The sequence below is a fragment of the Pristiophorus japonicus genome, chromosome 9 (assembly GCF_044704955.1).
Source record: "Pristiophorus japonicus isolate sPriJap1 chromosome 9, sPriJap1.hap1, whole genome shotgun sequence".
NCBI classification, from domain to species: Eukaryota; Metazoa; Chordata; class Chondrichthyes; family Pristiophoridae; genus Pristiophorus; species Pristiophorus japonicus.
The window spans coordinates 215,315,912-215,335,537 of record NC_091985.1 but is presented as its reverse complement, the minus strand read 5'-3'; the positions used below and the strand labels follow the sequence as shown (position 1 = coordinate 215,335,537).

At 46.2% G+C, this 19,626-nt stretch overlaps 1 pseudogene; it reads left to right on the top strand.

Moving 5' to 3' along the window:
- The first annotated feature begins 1,278 nt into the window (after nucleotides 1–1,278).
- Nucleotides 1,279–19,626, top strand: part of LOC139273680 (zinc finger protein 850-like) — a 59,705-nt pseudogene continuing 41,357 nt past the window's right edge.

Below are 19,626 nucleotides of genomic sequence, written 5' to 3'. Positions count from 1 at the left end.
TTGCTGTACAGTGGCCCTTTTTGTTCTTTGCCTTGGGTTTCTCTGCCCTCCACTTTTCCTCATCTCCTTTCTGTCTTTTGCTTTTGTCTCCCTGCATTGGTTCCCATCCCCCTGCCATATTAGTTTAACTCCTCCCCAACAGCACTAGCAAACACTTCCCCCTAGGACATTGGTTCCGGTCCTGCCCAGGTGCAGACTGTCCGGTTTGTACTTGTCCCACCTCCCCCAGAACCGGTTCCAATGCCCCAGGAATTTGAATCCCTCCCTGCTGCACCACTGCTCAAGCCATGTATTCATCTGTGCTATCCTGCGATTCCTACTCTGACTAGCACGTGGCACTGGTAGCAATCCCGAGATTACTACTTTTGAGGTCCTACTTTTTAATTTAGCTCCTAGCTCCTTAAATTCATTTCGTAGGACCTCATCCCTTTTTTTTACCTATGTCGTTGGTACCAATGTGCACCACGACAACTGGCTGTTCTCCCTCCCATTTCAGAATGTCCTGCACCCGCTCCGTGACATCCTTGACCCTTGCACCAGGGAGGCAACATACCATCCTGGAGTCTCGGTTGCGGCCGCAGAAACGCCTATCTATTCCCCTCACCATTGAATCCCCTATCACTATCGCGCTCCCACTCTTTTTCCTGCCCTCCTGTGCAGCAGAGGCAGCCACGGTGCCATGAACTTGGCTGCTGCTGCCCTCCCCTGATGAGTCATCTCCCCCCCCCCCCCCCCCCCCCCAACAGTACTCAAAGCGGTGTATCTGTTTTGCAGGGGGATGACCACAGGGGACCCCTGCACTACCTTCCTTGCAGTGCTCTTCCTGCTGGTCTTCCATTCTCTATCTGGCTGTGGACCCTTCTCCTGCGATAAGACCAACTCACTACACGTGATACTCACGTCATTCTCAGCATCGTGGATGCTCCAGAGTGAATCCACCCTCAGCTCCAATTCCACAACGCGGACCGTCAGGAGCTCGAGGCGGCCACACTTCTCTCACACGTGGTCGTCAGGGACACCGGAAGTGTCCCTGAGTTCCCACATGGTACAGGAGGAGCATATCACGTGACCGATCTCTCCTGCCATGACTTAACCCTTAGATACCCTTAAATTGGTAATAACAATGTTACTGTTCACTTACTGATATAAAAAATAAAAAGAAAAGCTACTCACCAATCACTTACCCCATTGGCTGTGACGTCACCTTTTGATTCCTTTCTACTTCTATTTTGCTTTCTCTCCCGCTGTAGCTGCACAAGCACGCCTTTTATAGGCCGCTCCCGCCTCTCACCAACTGCCGCTGGCTCTCGATCTCCCGCTGGGCCTGGATGCTGGTAATTTGAGTATATAATTGGCTAATGCATAGGAGGCTGAATGGATATGTTTCTGACTGGAGGGAAGTATGTGGTGGGGTTCCCAGGGGTTCGTATTAGCACCATCGCTTTTCTTGTTATAAGAACATAAGAATTAGGAAGAGGAGTAGGCCATCTAGCCCCTCGAGCCTGCTCCGCCATTCAATAAGATCATGGCTGATCTGGCCGTGGACTCAGCTCCACTTATGCGGCCGGTCCCCGTAACCCTTAATTCCCTTATTGGTTAAAAATCTATCTATCTGTGATATATAAATGACCTGGACTTGGGTTTGGGTGTACAATTTTGAAGTTTACGGATGAAACAAAACTTGGCAACATTGTAAATCGTGAGCATGATAGTAGCAGACGTCAGGAGGACATAGACAGAATGGTGAAATGGTCAGACACATGGCAGATGCAATAAAATGCGGATAAGTGTGAAGTGATGCACTTTTGGAGAAACAACATGGATAACAGTATAATCTAACTGGCAATATTTTGAGGGGGTTCAAGACAGAGGGACCTGAGGGTGCATATTCACAAATCGTTGAAAGTGCAACGACAAGTTGGTAAGGCAGTTCAGAAAGCATATGAGGTACTTGGCTTTACAAATAGGGCCATTGAATACAATGGAAGTTACACTAAACATTTACAAATCACTAGTTAGGATCATAGGACAGGAGTAGGCTATTCAGCCCCTCAAGCCTGTTCTATCATTCAATGAGATCAGGGCTGATCTGCGACCTAACTGCACACCCATCTTTGGTTCATATCCCATGATGGTTTTAAAAAAATAAATTATCAATCTCAGATTTAACAATTGATCTAGCATCACCTGGATTCACTCTGGAGCATCCATGATGCTGAGGATGCCGTGAATAGCACGTTTAGTGAGTTGGTCTTACTGCAGGTAAAGGTGACACAGACAGATAGGGAATGGTAGACCAACAGGAAGAGCAGCGGAAGGAAGGTAGTGCTGGGGTCCCCTGCGGTCATCCCCCTCCAAAACAGATACACCGTTTTGGGTACTGTTGGGGGGGCGACTCATCCAGGGAGGGCAGCAGCAGCCAAGTCCAAGGCACCGTGGGTGGCTCTGCTGCACAGGAGGGCAGGAAAAAGAGTGGGAGAGCTATAGTGGGAGGTGATTCTATTGTAAGGGGAATAGATAGACGTTTCTGCGGCCGCAATCGAGACTCCAGGATGGAATGTTGCCTCCCTGGTGCAAGGGTCAAGGATGTCTCGGAGCGGTTGCAGGACATTTTGGAGGGGGAGGGTGAACAGCCAGTTGTCGTGGTGCATATAGGTACCAACGATACAGGTAAAAAGCGGGATGAGGTCCTACAAGGTGAAGGAGCTAGGAGTTAAATTTAAAAAGTAGGACCTCAAAGGTAGTAATCTCAGGATTGCTACCAGTGCCACATGCTAGTCAGAGGAGGAATCGCAGGATAGCGAAGATGAGTATGTGGCTTGAGGAGTGGTGCAGAAGGGAGGGATTCAAATTCCTGGGACATTGGAACCGGTTCTGGGGGAGGTGGGACCATTACAAACAGGATGGTCTGCACCTGGGCAAGATCAGAACCAATGTCCTTGGGGGAGTGTTTGCTAGTGCTGTTGGGGAGGGGTTAAACTAATATGGCAGGGGGATGGGAACCTATGCAGGGAGATAGAGGGAAGTAGAATGGGGGCAGAAGCAAAAGATAGAAAGAAGAAAAGTAAAAGTGGAGGGCAGAGAAACCCAAGGCAAAAATCAAAAAGGGCCACATTACAGCAAAATTCTAAAGGGGCAAAGTGTGTTTAAAAAGACAAGCTTGAAGGATCTGTGCCTCAATGCGAGGAGTATTCATAATAAGGAGGATGAATTAACTGCACAGGCAGAAATTAATGAATATGATATATTTGGCATCACGGAGACATGGCTCCAGGGTGACCATGGCTGGGAACTCAACATCCAGGGGTATTCAACATTTAGGAAGGATAGACAGAAAGGAAAAGGTGGTGGGATAGCTTTGCTGGTAAAGAGGAAGTTAACGCAATAGTAAGGAAAGACATTAGCTTGGATGATGTAGAATCTGTATGGGTGGAGCTGCGGAATAGCAAAGGACAGAAAACGCTAGTGGGAGTTGTGTACAGACCAGCAAACAGTAGAAGTAAGGTTGGGGCCAGCATTAAACAAGAAATTAGGGATGCGTGCAAAAAAAGGTACAGCAGTTATCATGGGCGACTTTAATCTACATATAGCTTGGGCAAACTAAACTGGTAGCAATACGGTGGAGGAGGATTTCCTGGAGTGTATTAGGGATGGTTCTCTAGACCAATATGTCGAGGAACCAACTAGAGGGCTGGCCATCCTATACTGGGTGATGTGTAATGAGAAAGGACTAATTAGCAATCTTGATGTGCGAGGCCGCTTGGGAAAGTGTGATCATAATATGGTAGAATTCTTTATTAAGATAGAGAGTGACACAGTTAATTCAGAGATGAAGGTCCTGAACTTAAGGAAAGGTAACATAGAAACATAGAAAATAGATGTAGGAGTAGGCCATTCGGCCCTTCGAGCCTCCACCGCCATTCAATAAGATCATGGCTGATTATTCCTTCAGTACCCCTTTCCTGCTTTCTCTCCATACCCCTTGATCCCCTTAGCCGTAAGGGCCATATCTAACTCCCTCTTGAATATATCCAATGAACTGGCATCAACAACTCACTGCGGCAGGGAATTACATAGGTTAACAACTCTCTGAATGAAGAAGTTTCTACTCATCTCAGTCCTAAATGGCCTACCCCTTATCCTAAGGCTATGTCCCCTGGTTCTGGACGCCCCCAACATCGGGAACATTCTTCCCGCATCTAACCTGTCCAGTCCCGTCAGGATCTTATATGTTTCTATGAGATCCCCTCTCATCCTTCTAAACTCCAGTGAATAAAGGCCCAGTTGATCCAGTCTCTCCTCATATGACAGTCCAGCCATCCCTGGAATAAGTCTGGTGAACCTTCGCTGCACTCCCTCAACAGCAAGAACATCCTTCCTCAGATTAGGAGACCAAAACTGTACACAATATTCCAGGTGAGGCCTCACTAAGGCCCTGTACAATTGCAGTAAGACCTCCCTGCTCCTATACTCAAATCCCCTAGCTATGAAGGCCAACATGCCATTTGCCTTCTTCACCGCCTGCTGTACCTGCATGCCCACTTTCAGTGACTGATGAACCATGACACCCAGGTCTCGTTGCAACTCCCCTTTTCCTAATCTGCCACCATCCAGATAATATTCTGCCTTCGTGTTTTTGCCCCCAAAATGGATAACGTCACATTTATCCACATTATACTGCATCTGCCATGCATTTGCCCACTCACCTAACCTGTCCAAGTCACCCTGCGGCCTCTTGCCGTCCTCCTCACAGCTCACACCGCCACCCAGCTTAGTGTCACCCGCAAACTCTGAGCTATTACACTCAATTCCTTCATCTAAATCGTTAATGTATATTGTAAAGAGCTGGGGTCCCAGCACTGAGCCCTGCGGCACTCCACTAGTCACTGCCTGCCATTCTGAAAAGGACCCGTTTATTCCGACTCTCTAACTTTGATGGTATGAGACGTGAATTGGCTAGAATAGACTGGCGAATGATACTTAAGGGATTGATGGCGGATAGGCAATGGCAAACATTTAAAGATCACATGGATGAACTTCAACAATTGTACATCCCTGTCTGGAGTAAAAATAAAATGGGGAAGGTGGCTCAACCGTGGCAAACAAGGAAAATTAAGGATAGTGTTAAATCCAAGGAAGAGGCATATAAATTGGCCAGAAAAAGCAGCAAACCTGAGGACTGGGAGAATTTTATAATTCAGCAGAGGAGGACAAAGGGTCTAATTAGGAGGGGTAAAATAGTTTGAGAGGAAGCTTGCTGGGAACATAAAATCTGACTGCAAAAGCTTCTATAGATATGTGAAGAGAAAACGATTAGTGAAGACAAACGAAGGTTCCTTGCAGTCAGAATCAGGTGAATTTATAATGGGGAACAAAGAAATGGCAGACCAATTGAACAAATATTTTGGTTCTGTCTTCACGAAGGAAGACACAAATAATCTTCTGGAGATACTAGAGGACCGGGGGTCTGGTGAGAAGTAGGAACTGAAGGAAATCCTTATTAGTCTGGAAATTGTGTTAGGGAAATTGATGGGATTGAAGGCTGATAAATCTCCAGTGCCTGCATCTCAGAGTACTTAAGGAAGTGGCCCTAGAAATAATGAATGCATTGGTGATCATTTTTCAACATTCTATCGACTCTGGATCGGTTCCTATGTACTGGAGGGTAGCTAATGTAACACCACTTTTTAAAAAGGGAGTGTGAGAGAAAGGGACTAATTATAGACCAGTTAGCCTGACTTCAGTGATGGGGAAAATGTTGGAATCAATTATTAAGGATGAAATAGCAGAGCATTTGGAAAGCAGTGACAGGTTGGATTTATGAAAGGGAAATCATGCTTGACAAATCTTTTGGAATTTTTTGAGGATGTAACTAGTAGAGTGGACAAGGGAGAACCAGTGGATGTGGTGTATTTGGACGTTCAAAAGGCTTTTGACAAGGTCCCACACAAGAGATTGGTGTGCAAAATTAAAGCACATGGTATTGGGGATAATGTATTGACATGGATAGAGAACTGGTTGGCAGACAGGAAGTAGAGAGTCGGGATAAACAAGTCCTTTTCAGAATGGCAGGCAGTGATTAGTGGGGTGTCGCAGGGCTCAGTGCTGGGACCCCAGCTATTTACAGCTATTCAATGCATCAATGATTTAGATGAAGTAATTGAGTGGAGTATCTCCAAGTTTGCAGATGACACTAAGCTGGGTGGCTGTGTGAGATGTGAGGAGGATGCTAAGATGCTGCAGGGTGACTTGGACAGGTTAGGTGAGTGAGCAAATGCATAGCAGATGCAGTATAATGTGGATAAATTTGAGGTTATCCACTTTGGTGGCAAAAACATGAAGGCAGAATACGATCTGAATGGCGGCAGATTAGGAAAGGGGGAGGTGCATTAGTCATTGAAAGTTGGCATGCAGGTACAGCAGACGGTGAAGGCAAATGGCATGTTGGCCTTCATAGGTGATTTGAGTATAGGAGCAGGGAGGTCTTGCTGCAGTTGTACAGAGCCTTGGTGAGTGAGGTCTCACCTGGAATATTGTGTTCAGTTTTGGTCTCCTAATCTGAGGAAGGATGTTCTTGCTATTGAGGGAGTGCAGCGAAGGTTCTGCAGACTGATTCCCCGGATGGCAGGACTGACATATGAGGAGAGACTGGATCGATTGGGCCTGTATTCACTGGAGTTTAGAAGAATGAGAGGGGATCTCATAGAAACATATAAAATTCTGACGGGACTGGACAGGTTAGATGCAGGAAGAATGTTCCCGATGTTGGGGAAGTCCAGAACCAAGGATCATAGTCTAAGGATAAGGGGTAAACCATTTAGGACCGAGATAGGAGAAACTTCTTCACTCAGAATTGTGAACCTGTGGAATTCTCTACCACAGAGTTGTTGAGGCCAGTTCGTTAGATATATTCAAGAGGGACTTAGATGTGGCTAAAGAGATCAAGGGGTATGGAGAGAAAGCAGGAAAGGGGTACTGAGGTGAATGATCAGCTATGATCTTATTGAATGGTGGTGCAGGTTCGAAGGGCCGAATGGCCTACTCCTGCACCTATTTTCTATGTTTCTAACCAGGGCTCTGTATGGCTGCACGGTTTTAGCCTCAGCTGGAGACTTGTGTACAGTTCTGGGCACCACACTTTCGGAAGGATGACAAGGCCTTGGAGAGGGTACAGAGGAGCTTTACCACGATGTTACCAGGGATGACGGACTTCAGTTATGTGGAGAGTAGGAGAAGCTGGGATTGTTCCCCTTCGAGCAGATAAGATTAAGGTGAGACCTAATAGAGGTATTCAAAGTTAGGAGGGGTTATGATAGAGCAAGTAGGGAGAAACTGTTTCCTCTGGCAAAAGGGTCAGTAACCAAAGGTCACAGATTTAAAATAATTGCCGCAAGAACTAGCGGGGAAATATTTTCACACAGAGGGATGTTAAGGTCTGGAATGCACCATCTGAAAGGATGGTGGAATCAGGTTCTATAAGAACTTTCAAACAGCAATTGAGCATGTACTTGAAGAGGACAAGATTGTAGGGTTATGGGGATAAAGCTGGGGTAGGGGACTAAATTGGACAGCTCTTTCAAAATGGCAGCAGAGACATGAAGGGCCGAAGCTCCTCCTTCTGTGCTGTAGGATTCTATGATCAGTGTGAACACGCCGGTGTCTCTTAAGGCTCTTAGAGCTTTTAAAGCACTGCCCACAGTCAGAACATTTAAAGGGTCTCTCGTCCATGTGAACAAGCTGGTGTGACAGGAGGGTGGATGACTAAGTGAATCCCTTCCCACACAAGGAGCAGGTGAACAGCCTCTCACCAGTGAATGAGCTGGCGTCTCTTCAGCTCCACGGAGCTTTTAAAGCTTTCCCGCAGTCAGAACATTTAAAGGGTCTCTCATCAGTGTGAACAAGTTGGTGTCTTCAGCATGTATGACTCAGTGAATCCTTTCCCATATTCGGAGCAGGTGAACGGCCTCTCCCCAGTGTCCCTTCAGTGAACTCGCTCGTGTCCCTTCAGCTTCCTGGGTCTTTTAAAGCTCTTCCCACAGTCGGAACATTTGAATGGCCTCATCAGTGTGAACTCGCTGGTGTCCCTTCAGCTACCTGGGTGTTTTAAAGCTCTTCCCACAGTCAGAACATTTAAATGGTTTCTGAACAGTGTGAACAAGCTGCTGGTTCTTCTCCTGGACCTGCCCTTGGGCCTGGCTAAAACAGCAATTTGTAGGTCCAGGATGGCCAGGGGACCAATGGTGGGTGGTTGCTCTGGCTGTCTGCCTATCTTCCGCGGTCTAGTCTGAGTGACCCTGGAGAATGCGGTGTCCATTGGTACACTTCATATGTTCCGCCTCAGCATACAGAGTGTGTCATAGACACTGGTAACAACATCCTGATTTAGTTGGGAAGGTTCCCTTTGCTATTGTTGTGACTTTGTTGCTTATTTTTTCTGCTATTTGTTTGATTGGACCACATGTTTTGGGGAACAAGAGAGGAAAGAATGTTCCATAAATATTAGAATTGTCTGTTCTAACTTTCTATCCTGTACTTACAGTGATGACTTTTGTAAACTCCTTTTACAGGGTATTAGAAGGGGAGGATTTACAGATGGGAAACTCAAACCAAACATCACATCAAGATGTGACAGTCACTCGATTCGTTGCAACCTGAATATCATCGGACCGTGAAAGTGGAAGGAGAAATGTTTGTTCTGTTTGTGGAAAAAGATTTCAAACATCAGTGTGACTGGAAAAGCACCAAGACACACACACACCCGAGTGAGAGTGTTCCAGTACACTGACTGACTGTGGAAAGAGCTTTAACCAGTTACACAGCCTGAAAAAACATCGCACCGTTCACAGCGGGGAGAAACTGTACACGTGTTGTGTGTGTGGACGAGGCTTCAACTGATCGTCCAACCTGGAGAGACACAAGGACATCTGCACCATGGAGAAACCGTGGGAATGTGGGGACTGTGGGAAGGGATTCACTCAGTCATCCACTTTGCTGAATCACCAGCGAGTTCACACTGGGGAGAGGCCATTCACGTGCTCCATGTGTGGGAAGGGATTCACTCAGTCATACCACCTGGTGAGACACCAGCAGATTCACACTGATGAGAGACCATTCAGTTGCTCTCACTGTGGAATGAGATTCAGGCAGTCATCCACGCTCACGGAACACCAGCGAATTCACACTGGGGAGAGGCCGTTCACCTGCTCCGTGTGTGGGAAGGGATTCACTGTCTCATCCCGCCTGGTGAGACTCCAGCGAGTTCACACTGGGGAGAGGCCGTTCACCTGCTCAGTGTGTGGGAAGGGATTCACTGTGTCATCCCACCTCACAGTGCACAAGCGAATCCACATTGGGGAGCGGCCATTCACCTGCTCCGTGTGTGGGAAGGGATTCACTCAGTTATCCCACCTCACGTCTCACCAACTTATTCACACCAATAAGAGACCTTTTAAATGTTCTGGCTGTGAGAAGAGCTTTAAAAGCACAAGGGATCTGCTGAATCATCAAGGCACTCACACTGGAGAGAGGCCGTTCACCTGCTCAGTGTGTGGTGAACGATTCGCTCGGTTATCCAACCTGCTCACACACCGGCGAGTTCACACTGGGGAGAGGCTGTTCACCTGCTCAGAGTGTGGGAAGGGATTCACTCACTCATCCAACCTGCTGACACACCAGCGATTTCACACTGATGAGAGACCTTTTAAATGTTCTGACTGTGAGAAGAGCTTTAAAAGCACAAATGAGCTGATGAATCACCAACGCACTCACACTAGGGAGAGACCGTTCACCTGCTCCGTATGTGGGAAGAGATTCAGTCGTTCATCCATCCTGCTGACACACCAGCGAGTTCACACTGGGGATAGACCTTTTAAATGTTCTGACTGTGAGAAGAGTTTTAAAATAAAAAATGATCTGCTGACACACCAACATACTCACACTGGGGAGTGGCCGTTCACTTGCTCTGTGTGTGGGAAAGGATTCACTCAGTCATCCCAACTGCTGAGGCACACACGAGTTCACACTGGGGAGAGACCATTCATCTGCCCTGATTGTGGGAAGGGATTCACTCAGTCATCCACCCTGCTGAGACACCAACGGGTTCACACTGGGGAGAGACCATTCATCTGCCCTGATTGTGGGAAGGGATTCACTACCTCATCCAACCTGCTGAGACACCAACAAGTTCACACTGGGAGAGGCTGTTCACCTGCTGTGTGTGTGGGAAAGGATTCAATCAGTCATCTAACCTTCTGACACTCCAGTGAGTTCACACTGGGGAGAGGCCGCTCTCCTGCCCCAACAATCACATCCAGGACTGAACCATGTTCATTTTGACAGTTGGGGTTTGTTTCTGCTGATAACCCCAATAACTGGGCTGGATTTTGTGTTTTGATATCTTTCAAATAAATTAGCTTTGTTTCAAACACAATGTGTCATGTCCTTGACATCTCCAAGGTAAGAGGAGACTAATTGGTGTCCTGTTACAGACTGTTCCATTTTTGGATCTTTTCTCCTTTCTAACTCTAGATCATTTCAGTTCTCATATCTTTCATTTCTCTCATGGACAAGTCCCAGATCTCCATACCTTTTAGAGTGCCTCTCCTAGCCTTGGTATCCAGGGATGGTATCGGTAACACGCCTGGGGTCACTAAACACAAAACCCAGTCTGTTAATCACTTCCAGCTACTGGACTTAGCGTGTGCCCCACAGCATCTCTCTCACTTTCGATGTGTGGATAGAGAATCATGCCTGCAAACCTAGTTTTCAATTTAAATCCACTCAGCAAATGTACTCAACAAAAGTAAACACATCACGGCCCAATAATCCAGCTCTATATTTGCAGGTGAAAGTCTGTTATCTAACTCCTTGAGTGGACAAAATAAATAACGATCCCAAATGGAAGAACCCCTTGAATTCTTTGTCAATAGTTTTCCAATCCTGACTGGTTTCTTCCTTACTTTTTAAAAAATTCCTGGTATGTGGGCAGCACTGGCAAGGCCATCATTTATTGCCCATACCTAACTGTCCTTGAGAAGGTGATGGTGAGCCACTTTCTTGAACGGTTGCAGTCCAGAAAAGCAGTATATAGCCGAGACAGGGAGGATTTACAGACGGGAAGCTTAAACCAAACATCCCATCAACCTCTAACAGTCAATGTATTCATTGGGACCTGTATTTCATCAGCCATTGGATATTGAACCTGGAGAAACATGAGGACACCGCCACCATGGAGAAACCATGGAAATGGGAGTGTGGGAATGAGTTCAGTTCCTCATCCCAGCTGGAAACTCATCGATACTGGGAGAGGCTGATTATCTGCTCCCTGTCTGGCAGGATTCAGTCGGTCATTAAATCCCATCTGAAAACTGAGTTCCCACAACATTCTAAAAGATGAATCTACAAGATGACAGGACAGAAAATTCTATTATATGACAGGGTCCACTTCAACCATCCAGGGCAGTGAGTCCCTGTAATATTGGATTTTAACCTGTGGGAAATATTCTGATGTGTTATTGTCACGGGGCAAAGCAGCATTGTTACTTTAACATCAATTTAGTCAAACTCAATGGGCAATCCGATCTCCAAATGGAAATGTCTCCTTAAAGCTGATAGTGTGGCCAGTTCTGCAGCTCATTTCTCTCTGTGAGTGAGTCAGAATAAGAAGCTTTAATAACAGCCGATGTTTTACAAAGAGAGACTGGACCAAAGGACATTGGTGGAATTTAATGGGCTGCAGGAGGCTATTTTTAACAGAAGGAAAGCTGGTCACAGCACACAGACAGTTTAACAGACTCTCCATGGTCCACTCTAACCCCCACCTTCTCTCTCACTATTTATGGACACTGCTGCAGTAATTGCTCCTCTGACCTTTCCTCTCTTGTTCCTCCTACACCCCTAATACATGGCCCTACACAATCTCCCTCCCCCCACATCCTCACTGTGCTGGAATCCACACCAGTCTCCAAATCTGCTCCTTGTTCTCTCCCTGGATCCTGAAACTACTGAACTCGGTCTGCCCCTCCTGAAGTTTACAGGCTCTAAACCTGAAGCTTGGTGTCCCTCACTCCCTAGTACTTGACTTACCTCCCCTTCTCTCCTTTTTTCCCCTTAGTCGTGTTCCACACTCTGGGCCTTGGGCCTTCCCTGGGGATTCTCAGTATGAACAGGGGGAATGTGTGTTGGGACAGGATGTCCCAACTCTCCACCTTTAAAGGGACAAGGAGAGGACCCGCTGGGCTGAATGGTCCTGCTTTATGACATCACTGTAGTGCCCAGCAACCAACCTCCCTGAGCCCTGCGCATTATGGACTAGGTTTAGCTCAGTGCTGTGACAGGAAGGGAAACAGCAGGATTCAACCCGTGTGGAGCCCAGGATTAATGGGGAGAGGTACAGGATCAATTTATACCTTATTGAGTGAGAAATGTCATTGTCCTGAACACTCTCTGTCCCTCAGTATCTCTGTTGTGCAGCAGCTGTTGGGTTTATGTTACTCCCTTTCGGTGAATTTTTGTGCTCATTGAGGTGATGGATCTCAGTAAAGTTCCCTCGACACTGCCCTGGGAGTATTTGATGGGACATTGTAGAGGGAGCTTTACTCTGTATCTAACACATGTTGTACCTGCCCTGGGAGTGTTTGATGGGACAGTGTAGAGGACGCTTTAATCTGGATCGAACCCCGTGCTGTACCTGCATTGGGAGTGTTAGATGGGACAATGTAGAGGGAGCTTTACTCTACGTCTAATCCGTGCTGAATCTGAAATAATAACTTTTATTTATATAGCGCCTTTAACGTAGTAAAACATCCTAAGGTGCTTCACAACAATTTTACAGCATGTTGGATATTGACCATTGAGGGAAAGAGAAAAAGCATGAGAAGGAAGTGTAAAAAGAGGTAAATGGCTCGGGTCCAAAGCGGCAGCCAAAATGTGCAGCAGATAGACAGGCAAAAACACTTTAAAAAAAAAAAAAAAAATTCAAATTACATTGTAAATAATACAATAAGGAGTATACAATAGTAAAATCACTATAATAAAGATTAATTATAATTAAACAAAAATAATATATACCATAATTATAAATTAAGTTAAAATTAGAAACTCAGCAATTGAAGCAAATTAAATCAGTTATTAGCTTTCTTTAAGATTCATTCCCTGTCCAGTGATTCAATTAATATTGGAAGAAACAATCTCCATCCTTGTGATGTCCTAATTTTATTACTTTTTATTTCTCATTTCGTCCCCTTGACAGGACCTGTGTTGGCTCTAGACTCGAGCTGCTTCCAGCTGCTCCAGGTTCAAAACTCCCTCCCGCTGCTCCAGGGTCAAAACTCCCTCGTGCTGCTCCAGGTTCAAAACTCCCTCCTGCTGTTCCAGGGTCAAAACTCCATCCTGCTGCTCCAGGGTCAAAACTCCCTCCTGCTGTTCCAGGTTCAAAACTCTCTCCTGCTGTTCCAGGTTCAAAACTCCATCCTGCTGCTCCAGGGTCAAAACTCCCTCCTGCTGTTCCAGGTTCAAAACTCCCTCCTGCTGTTCCAGGTTCAAAACTCCCTCCTGCTGTTCCAGGTTCAAAACTCCCTCCCGCTGCTCCAGGTTCAAAACTCCCTCCTGCTGCTCCAGGTTCAAAACTCCCTCCCGCTGCTCCAGGGTCAAAACTCCCTCCTGCTGTTCCAGGTTCAAAACTCCCTCCCGCTGTTCCAGGTTCAAAACTCCCTCCTGCTGTTCCAGGTTCAAAGCTCCTTCCTGCTGCTCCAGGTTCAAAACTCCCTCCTGCTGCTCCAGGTTCAAAACTCCCTCCAACTGCTCCAGGGTCAAAACTCTCTCCCGCTGCTCCAGGGTCAAAACTCTCTCCTGCTGTTCCAGGTTCAAAACTCCCTCCTGCTGCTCCAGGGTCAAAACTCCCTCCTGCTGCTCCAGGTTCAAAACTCTCTCCTGCTGTTCCAGGTTCAAAACTCCCTCCTGCTGTTCCAGGTTCAAAACTCTCTCCTGCTGTTCCAGGTTCAAAACTCCCTCCTGCTGTTCCAGGTTCAAAACTCCCTCCAACTGCTCCAGGCTCGTGCTGCCTCCGTTGTAAGGGACACGCTTATGTTTAAATAAAAATAAAAAATGCTGGAAAAACTTAGCAGCGTCTGTGGAGAGAGAAACAGTGTTAACATTTTGTTAATCCTTCATCAGAATTGGAAAAAGTTAGAGCTGTAACAGGATTTGAAGCAAGTGTAGAGGCAGGGATATGGGGGGTGGGGGGTGGTGAGGAAAGAACAAAAGGGAAGGTCTGTGATAGAGTGGAAGGCAGAAGAGATTAAGAAACAAAAGGGATGATGGTGCGAGGCAAAAGGAGATGGTAAGAAACAAAAGATGAGGACTAAGATGATTAAGTGGAGAAAAATAGAGTATGAGAGGAAACTTGCAAGGAACATAAAAAAATGTCTGCAAAAGTTTCTATAAGTATGTAAAAAAACAAGATTAGTGAAGACAAATGTAGGTCCTTTACAGACAGAAACAGGAGAATTTGTAATGGGAAACAAGGAAATGGCAGAACAATTAAATAAATACTTCAGTTCTGTTTTCACGGAAGAAGACACAAATAACCTCCCAGAAATGCTAGGGAACCAAGGGTCTAGTGAGCAAGTGGAATTAATGGAAATGAGTATTAGTAAGAAAATAATGCTGGAGAAACTAATGGGACTGAAGGCCGATAAATCCCCAGGGCCTGATGATCTGCATCCCAGAGTACTAAAAGAGGTAGCCATGGAAATAGTAGATGCATTGGTTGTCATCTTCCAAAATTCTTTAGATTATGGATCAGTTCCTGCAGATTGGAGGGTGTCAAATGTAACCCCACTATTTAAAAAAGGAGGGAGAGAGAAAACGGGGAACTACAGACCGGTTAGCCTGACATCAGTAGTAGCAAAAATGCTAGAGTCTATTATAAAGGATGTGATAACGGCACACTTAGATAATATCAACGGAATTAAACAAAGTCAACATAGATTTATGAAAGGAAAATCACGTTTGACAAACCTACTGGAGCTTTTTTGAAGATGTAACTGATATAATAGATAAGGGAGAACCAGTGGATGTAGTGTATTTGGATTTTCAGAAGGCCTTTGATAAAGTCCCACATAAGAGGTTAGTGTGCAAAATTAAAGCACATAGGATTGGGGGTAATGTATTGGCATGGATTGAAAATTGGTTATCTGACAGGAAACAGAGTAGGAATAAACAGGTCTTTTTTGGGGTGGTGGGTAGTGACTAGTGGGGTACCACAGGGATCAGTGCTTGGACCCCAGCTATTCACAATATATATATAAATGATTTGGATGAGGGAACCAAATGTAATATTTTCAAGTTTGCTGACGACACAAAACTAGGTGGGATTATGAATTGTGAGGAGGATGCAAAGACGCTACAAGGCGATTTAGATAGGATGAGTGAGTGGGCAAACACAAGGCAGATGCAATATAACGTGGATAAATGTGAAGTTATCCACTTTGGCAGGAAAAACATAAGGACAAAGTATTATTTAAATGGTTATGACTTGGGAAGTGTCGATGTACAGAGAGACCTGGGTGTCCTTGTACACCAGTCATTGAAAGTAAACAAGCAGGTGCAGCAAGCAGTTAGGAAGGCAAATGGTATGTTGGCCTTCATTGCAAGAGGATTTGAGTACAGAAGCAAGGATGTTTTACTACAGTTATACAGGGCCTTGGTGAGACCGCATCTGGAGTATTGTGTGCAGTTTTGGTCTCCTTACCTAAGAAAGGGTATACTTGCCATAGAGGGAGTGCAGCGAAGATTCACCAGACTGATTCCTGGGATGGCAGGACTGTCGAATGAGGAGATTGGATCGACTAGGCCTGTATTCACTAGAGTTTAGAAGAATGAGGGCGGATCTCATAGAAACGTATAAAATTCTGACTGGGTTGGACAGACTGGATGCAGGGAGGATGTTTCTCCTGGATGGGAAGTCAAGAACAAGGAGGTCTCAGGATACGGGGTAGGAAATTTAGGACCGAGATGAGGAGAAATTTTTTCACTTGGAGGTTGGTGAATCTGTGGAATTCTCTACCACAGAAGGCTGTGGAGGCCAAGTCACTGAATATATTTAAGAGGGAGATGGATTGATTTCTAGAAACAAAAGGCATTAAGGGGTATGGGGAAAAGCAGGAATATGGTGTTGAGATAGAGGATCAGCCATGATATTGAATGGTGGTGCAGACTTGAAGGGCCGAATGGCCTACTACTGCTCCTATTTTCTATGTTTCTATGAGTCTTGATAGGGCGTAAATGGAGATGGCAGAATCATCAACAGCTGCCATGGGAAAGACAAAAAAACAGAAAAGAAAAAAAATATGAGCAGAAGTTATGGTTTGAAATTGTTGAATTCTTATGTCGAGTCCAGAAGGCCTAAACAGAAGATGAGGTGCTGTTCCTCGAATCTGTACTCAGCTTCATTAGAACAGTGTAGGAGGCCGAGGACAGAGATGTGGGAGTGGGAGTGGACCGGAGACAGGCGACCAGAGGCTCGGGGTCACCCTCGCGGACTGAATGGAGGTTTTCCACAAAGCAGTCACCCAATCTGTGTTTGAACTCCCCATTGTAGAGGATACCACATCGTGAGCAGGGAATACATTATAAATTGAAAGAAGTACAAGTAAATCGCACTGTTTTACCTGGAAGGAGTGTTTGGGGCCCTGGACAGTGGGAATGGAGGAGGTAAAAGGGCAGGTGTTGCAGCTCCTGTGCTTGCACGGTAAGTTGCCGTGGAAAGGGGAGGGGTGCTGGGGGTGACTGTGGAGTGGATCAGCATGTCTCAGAGGGAGCGATCCCTTCGGAATACTGAGAGGGGAGGGGAAGATGTGATTGGTTGTGGGACCACCCTGGAGGAGGCGGAAAGGGTGCAGGATGATCCATTGAATGTGGAGGCTGGTGGGGTGAAAGGTGAGGACAAGGGGAACCCCATCTTGGTTCTGGGAGGGCAAGGAAGGGATGAGAGCAGAATGGCAGGAAATAGAACAGACACGGTCAAGGGCCATGTTAACCACAGCAGAGGAGAATCCTTGGTTAAGGGAAAAGGGACATATCAGAGGCACTAATGTGGAAGGTGGCATCATCAGAGCAGATGCGACGGAGATGAGAAATGGGTGAATGGAATGGAGTCCTTACAGGAAGCGGGGTGGGAGGAACTGTAGTCCAGGTAGCTGTGGCAGCCAGCAGACAGTCATTGAATGTTTGTCAATAGCCTATCCCCAGAAATGGAGACAGAGAAGTCAAGGAAGGGAAGGGAAGAGTCAGATATGGACCATGTGAAGGTAAGGGAAGGGTGGAAATTGGAAGCAAAGTGAATGAAATTTTCCAGTTCAGGGTGAGAGCAGGAAACCACACCGATACGTTCATCGATGTACCAGAAGAAGAGGTGAGGGAAGGAACTGAGGAGGACTGGAACAAAGAATTTTCCACATATCCCACAAAAAAGCAGGCATAGGATTCCCATAATTTGAAGGAAGTGAGTGGAGTCAAAGGAGAAGTTGTTCAATGTGAAAACAAGTTCAGCCAGGCGCAGGAGGGTGGTGGTGGATGGGGACTGGTTGGGCCTCTGCTCGAGGAAGAAGCGAAGCCCCCTCAGGCTGTCCTGGTGGGGGATGCAAGTGTAGAGGGATTGGACATCCATGGTGAAAAGGAGATGGTTGGGGCCAGGAAACTGGAAACTGTTAAAATGGTGGAGGGCATCAGAAGAATCATGGATGTAGGCGGGAAGAGACTGGACAAGGGGAGAACAAATAGAGCTGAGATCAGGGTGAAACGATGGGTCTACCAGGGCAGTCCTGTTTGTGGATCTTGGGAAGGAGGTAGAAGCGGGCTGTGCGTGGTTGGGGGTCTTTGAGGTTGGCGGCCGTGGAGGGAAGATCTCCAGAGGCATTAAGATCAGTGACAGTCTGGGAAACAATGGTTTGATGTTGGGTAGCGGGGTCATGGTCCGGGGAGGTAGGAGGAGGTGTCAGAGAGTCGGGTGGCACATTCTGTATCGCACTGCAGGCTGGGTGAGACAGCCGCCATTAAATGTCTTGATCTTCCACCTGACAGGAATGTGATTGGAAGCAGGTGAAATGTGTTTGGAGCAAGGACAACAAAATAAACTGAAACCCCAGCACTTGGTGTCATTAAAAACTGTCACACTCAGTGTAGACGCGCCCACAATTTAGTCAACTCTGGAAAATATTTTTTCCAGTCATTTTTATTAATTTAGATTTATTGAATGTTGTGACTGACGCCTTCAATTAATGTTTATTTTCCAACTGCAGCTTACTCTGATTCCACTGGTGGATGATAATCGCCATCAGCCATTCAGAGGGAAGCAGATGCCCCCTTCTTAAAGGGCACAACCCATAAAGACTGGAACTTCACCACAATTAAAAGGAAACTTAGCAGATTAAATTAGAGTTCTGTTTGCTGGGGTGATGATGCACTCCAGTCCCTCCGGTACCCACCAGTCGCAGAAGGCCAACTACAGCTCAGGACCACATCTGTTGTGTGACACTCTATGGAAAGCCTTCTGGAAGTCTCTAGACAACATCCATTGACAATCTCTTATCTACTTTATTAGTGACCAATAATCATGGAATCATACAGTGCAGGAGGAGGTTATTCAGTCCATCGAGTCTGTGCCGGCTTTTTGAAAACCTGTCCAATTAGTCCCACACCCCCACTCTTTCCCCAGAATCCTATAACTCCTCCCTTTCAAGTACATTTCCAATTTCTTCTTGAAAGTAATTTCCACCATTTTTCAGGCAATGCGTTCCACGTGGATAGGAACAGAGAGCAGTGGTTACTAGAATTCTTTGAGGATATAACGAGCATGGTGAATAGAGGTGTACCAATGGATGTGGTGTATTTAGATTTCCAAAAGGCATTCGATAAGGTGCCACACAAAAGGTTACTGCAGAAGATAGAGGTACGCGGAGTCAGAGGAAATGTATTAGCATGGATAGAGAATTGGCTGGCGAACAGAAAGCAGAGAGTCGGGATAAATGGGTCCTTTTCGGGTTGGAAATCGGTGGTTAGTGGTGTGCCACAGGGATCGGTGCTGGGACCACAACTGTTTACAATATACATAGATGACCTGGAAGAGGGGACAGAGTGTAGAGTAACAAAATTTGCAGATGACACAAAGATTAGTGGGAAAGCGGGTTGTGTAGAGGACACAGAGAGGCTGCAAAGAGATTTGGATAGGTTAAGCGAATGGGCGAAGGTTTGGCAGATGGAATACAATGTCGGAAAGTGTGAGGTCATCCACCTTGGGAAAAAAACAGTAAAAGGGAATATTATTTGAATGGGGAGAAATTACAAAATTACAACATGCTGCGATGCAGAGGGACCTGGGGGTCCTTGTGCATGAATCCCAAAAAGTTAGTTTGCAGGCGCAGCAGGTATTCAGGAAAGTGAATGGAATGTTGGCCTTCATTGCGAGAGGGATGGAGTACAAAAGCAGGGAGGTCCTGCTGCAACTATATAGGGTATTGGTGAGGCCGCACCTGGAGTACTGCGTGCAGTTTTGGTCACCTTACTTAAGGAAGGATATACTGGCTTTGGAGGGGGTACAGAGACAAAAAGAGTACAAAAGGCCCAACG